The 5,204-nt window shown below is 39.4% G+C and overlaps 1 long non-coding RNA gene across 1 annotated transcript; it reads right to left on the bottom strand.

Moving 5' to 3' along the window:
- Window positions 1-1,310: 1,310 nt before the first annotated feature.
- Window positions 1,311-4,598, bottom strand: LOC138117887 (uncharacterized). Its single transcript, XR_011154908.1, has 4 exons — window positions 4,329-4,598; window positions 3,895-3,972; window positions 3,416-3,517; window positions 1,311-2,888 (listed from the first exon to the last, which is right to left on the bottom strand). It is a non-coding gene; the product is annotated as an uncharacterized lncRNA (long non-coding RNA).
- Window positions 4,599-5,204: the final 606 nt, after the last annotated feature.

The following is a 5,204-nucleotide window of genomic DNA, read 5'->3' as shown; positions in this document are numbered from 1 at the left end:
TTTGCTACATTCTCCTAGCACTGTGGCTATATGTTTAAATATATACTCTGACTATTTTCTTATTATTTTCATGGTTGTTAAAGAAAATGTTACATCATTTAATCTGGTGAAATATGTGATATTTAATAAGGCAGAGTTCATCCAAATAGGGCACCTAACATGTGTAAGTTTTTAGTCTCATATTGAAATGGAAACCAAAATATTCATAGGATGACAGAAGCTGAATGGAGAAAGGCTTTTGAAGTGAATTTCTATTACTGCATTTGACACTTTCTATGGTAAACTACATTCCAATCTAATAAATGTATTTGTGAAAAAAGTTCCCTAGTTCTGACTGAAAACCCATTTCCATTAAAATCAGTGCATAAGCTCCTGTAGGCTATAAAGGGTCTGAGACTTCAGTTATTCTTATATTTCTTGTATATTCTTATATATTGCTTTTACTTCTTATATATTCTTGTACTAAGTCAGGCAGAGGCACAGAGGCAGAGGGTCCCTGCTTGAGTAAAGTGGACCATAGTGGTGTGGGTTTCTAAAATTCTCATTCCTCTGCCCATCCCCACTTCTTGTGTCTCTCCTTCAAAAGCTACATGTGTCTCTGTATATCATAAGACAGGATCGACATGAGCTCATAACCTCAAATCAGGCTCAAGAGAAAGAACCACAGCCAGAATGAAGTACCTACTTTTCTCAGCCCTTTGTGGAAAGGGAGCCTTGGGACAAAACACCTTACCCAAGGCTTTAGTTCCTAAAAGATCAGAAACCTCATTTCTCAAGGCCCTTATCAACTGAACTTAAGAAATAACTTTTTTAGTATTTTAGGCAAATCATTTAATTCTTTTAGGAGAAAAAGAAAGATTTAAAGCACTGTAAATCTTATTTTCTGTCATAATTTTGGAGCTGTTAAATAAAATTCATTGCTTTTTGGTTCATTTTGTGGGAAGTGTTAATCAGAAAGGCAGTGCAAGTGTAGAAGCCCTTTCATCACATACAAGCACTTTCATCATTAAATGTGGACTCCAATCCTATTTAAGTAAAAGACGTTTTGGCAGCAGTATCCATGTATTTTTTGAAAAGCATCCATCCTCCCCTATAGTTTATGGCATAAGGAAGTATTTCACAGATAAACTGATCAGCTAAAACTCACTGTTCTACTGTGGAAAAGTTCAGGGTTATAACAAAACATTGCCAGTCTCAGAGCTAGTTCCTGTTTTTAACATTTCTCACTAGGAACACAGTTTTCCTCTAATATTTATAAATTCTTTTGTGGATATATGATGTCACCTGAGTACATGGATACAATCAATAAATGCTGTCAAGAAATGGACAGAAGTTACCCTTCGTTGGATAAAGATGGACAGAGCCCCATTCCAAACCCTTACAAGCATTTCTCATGTGGAAAACTCAAAGCTTTATTAACTTCTAGACAAAAAGAGATATCAATTACACTTGACTGGACAGTAAAATGTTTTCTGACGGTGTCTATTTTTCCAGTGCTGCGGAAAAGTGACAGAAAAATCTGTCATAAACATCAATAAAGAGAAAAAAAAAGTAAAGCTAACACAGACTAACACATTAACAAATTATGGATTGAGAAAATAAAAGCCTTGGGTTCCTCCTAGAGCTCCTGCAAACATTTGTACAACATGGAGTCTTCATAAAGCTTTTGGAAGCGTTGGGTTCACACAACTGACTCTGCTCCTGTAAGTGTCAATGGGAATTTCACAGTGAGTCCTGAAGAGTTATACAATTAATTTTGAAATTATTATATCATGCTAGATATTTATATTTAGTAATTTCAGGGAAAAAAATGCACCACTACTATTAGGTAGTTCTTGATTTCATGTAATCCATATGTATATACGTGTATATACACACAAATTTCAGTTAAAGCTATGTAAGATCATGGCGGTGTGCAAATGGGGAGACTGTTAAATTAGACTTATTAATAATAAATATGCCTGTCCCATCTGGAAAGATTTGGAAAATCTGAGATTTCAAAACCACAACGGGAATCATTTTGTTTAATTCACACTTCTTGGTATACGAATGAATAAAAGCAAATTGAAATGCCTTCGTTAAAGAGAAAAAGAAAAAAAAAGGAGAAAAAGTATCACCCATGCATACATTATTTTCAGAGGCAAACTGTTTTCTGTGTCTCAGGTCTTAACTCCAACATTCTGCAAACATGAAAAAGGAAATAAGAAAAATAGAGATAAGCTTAGGTGGAGATTCTTAGATTACATCAGTTATTGTTGCTCTCCTAGTACCAATAGTATTTTCAGTTCGGGCATTCTGTCTTAAGGAAGTAATTAAGAGAAAAGAAATAAAAATAATTCATAAAACTTAATTATTTGTGATTGACTTCAATGGACAAGCCTTTTTAATGTGTTTACAAGACAAAGGCCATGTAACAAAAATACATACAAAGCATATATAGCGAAAGAGATACATAAAATAGCAGATGCCATTACAAATATTCACATTTCATAAAAGAGAGTAAGTGGAGAGACGTTAAGTAAAAATTGGATACAAGGTGAAGTGCTTCTTTGCTTCTGGAGGAAAATGTAATCACTGGGATCCAAGGCACTCAAGAAACTTTTATCTTTATGTGGATAATAATAACATCCATACTGAGCAAGTCAGGAAAAAGGATCAAGCATTTAACTTTCATCCTTCATGTCTTAAACTAAAGAGGAAAATAATCCATTGTAATTTCTATTGCTAATGGAGAATGTATCCAAGTGAATCCCAGAACAGAAAACAGTTGAGGTTCTGCACTGACAAATCCTGCCACAAGAGAAAGTAGTCTCTATAGGGTCAGTTGGCTGGTGCTGAGGTTACCCATCTGGGGAGCAGGAAGGGAGGAGAATCCCGTCTGCTTTTTCCTGAAAAGGAAAGAAAAATCCTTGAGAGTGGAAATATTTTACTGTCATCTTTCTTGCTTGCTTGTTCTGAACATATCCCTAACCAGACTGCAGCACATGCTCAGGTGCAAGATGTGCATGCTGCGATTCAGAGAGGACTCACCATCAGGGCTATGACTGCCAGTAAGTGCCTGTTGCTTATTTCATTAGGCAAGAGCAAAGAAAGCAATGCATTCCACCATTTATAACCCTCAAAAACATTATTATTGACCACACTGAAGCATATATGAGCTGTCTTGAAAGGAAGTATTCGGATTTCCCACTATGAGTAAAGCACCTGCTCTGATGCTTTTAGAGGAATTAATGAAACCCCTAAATCTCAGCGCAGTTTCCTCAGAGACTTAATGAATAGCTGTCAGCACAGCTGGCACTAGTTGGCATGCTTCTGGGTACCCTGAAGGAGAAAGAGCCAAGTGGATAATAATCTCATACTTCTTTGATTTATAAATGTTCAGAGTCAGACTGACACTTCATTTCTGGGGCAGTACCTTGATATTTGTATTTTTTTTTTTTGTGCCGATCCTTGTTCTGTGCACATGCAGAGATGGCAATGTCTCCAAAATGTCAGTTTCATGTTTTTCCAGAAAGCCCTGTGGAAGGATTTTAACAAAAATGATTGTGTAGGCAGGAAGGAAAAGGAAAAACTTTCAAGTTGTAAAAGGAAAAGATATCTAACTTGCATGTGATGCTTACAACCTCAATTTCATCAATCATCTAGCTATTGTGCTAATTTAAGTAAATCTAGACATCATTGATTCTGCCCAGACTAACTCTCATGAGGTCTCTGGCTTTTAAAGCTTTGCCACAGTCAGAAGTTTCTTGTGAGTGAGATTTAAGTGCAGGTTGCATGTTTGACAGGTTATACCTGCCTCAAAGAGAGAAAAAGATCTTTGCACAGGAGTTATCAGGGGTCAGTGAAAGAGCTTTAACTGGATTTGAAGGGGAAAAGGGATAAAACCAAACTCACTCAAGATAAGCACACCAATATTTGAAGGATAGTTGCTGGTGAGGTCCTTTGGTCTGCTGCCTCAGTGGGGCTGGAGATCTATGAAACAGTAAAGACACAAGGGTTATTAATGTGTTAGGAATTGTGGAAGTGTCTGAGAATGATCACACAGGAGTTAGGGCAATTAGGCATTCAAAAGGGTGTTGGGAACAACAGCCCAGCTGAAATCCCCCCACATGGGCATAGTGCACATGGGCAATTAACAGAAGGAACTGGAAACTACTGTGCAACTAGAAAATGATCATATAGTTGTCAACACAAGATATGGTGGGATGACTCACACAACCGTTACAGACCTCCCACCCAGGAAGAAGAGGAAGATTAAATATTCCATAACCAGCTGTGAGAAGGATCATAATCAGTGCTCTTTGCTCTCATGGAGGACTTCAGCTTACCAGATGTCTGCTGGAAATACAATTCAGCAGAGAGGAAATAGCGTAGGAGTGCTGCATTGCTCGGTTTGGTTTAGCAAGCTGCAGCCTTCTCAGGAAGCGTTGTGAGGGTGCTTAGGACAGAACAGGTCCACTCTTCCGTAGTCCTTCCGGATGGCCCCATATACCAGCTCCCTCTAGCTGTCAGCCCCACAACACAGTAACAGGAAAGGTCCCTCCATGTGGGCCTCAGAGGAACCTTTATTGCACGATGACAAGCAGATTCCCAAAGGCAGGGAGACCTCGTGGTCTGGGAGCTTGAAGGTTTATATGGGGAGGAGGGAGGCGGGGAAATCCATGGACCAATGATCTCAGGGCCCAGGGGTGGTACATGGGCGGACTTGGGGTACTGGAACCAATAGGGAGAACTGGAGGGAGTGGCCAGGGCTAGAGGCAGGGGAAAGGGGGAAATACAGCACCACATAGGAGTTTCCTATACTTCCGGATACAGCTGGTGAGGGACCCACCTGAGAAGGGTGCCCTGCTGGACCTGCTGTTTGTGAACAGAGAAGGCTTGGTGGGTGACATGATGTTTGGCTGCCATCTTGTGATCAGAAATTCTCAATTCTCAGAGGCATAAGGATGCTCAGCACAACTACCACCTTGGATTTCTGTAGGATAGATGTTGGCCTGTTTTGGAGACTGTTTGAGAGTCCCCCAAGGGACAGTCTTTTAACTCTGCTTTAGCTTCAGAGGATACTGAGGGAGCTGGCAGAAGAGCTTACCAAAATATTTTACGTCATTTACCAGGAGTGCTGGATAACCAGGAAGGTTCCAGTTGACTGGGGCTCAGCAAATGTGATACCCATCTACAAGAAGGTCTAGAAGGAGGATGCCTGT

The sequence above is a fragment of the Aphelocoma coerulescens genome, chromosome 1 (genome assembly GCF_041296385.1).
Source record: "Aphelocoma coerulescens isolate FSJ_1873_10779 chromosome 1, UR_Acoe_1.0, whole genome shotgun sequence".
In the NCBI taxonomy this organism is placed as follows: Eukaryota; Metazoa; Chordata; class Aves; order Passeriformes; family Corvidae; genus Aphelocoma; species Aphelocoma coerulescens.
Note: the sequence above shows the minus strand (reverse complement) of the source record. Positions and strands in the feature narration are given on the sequence as shown.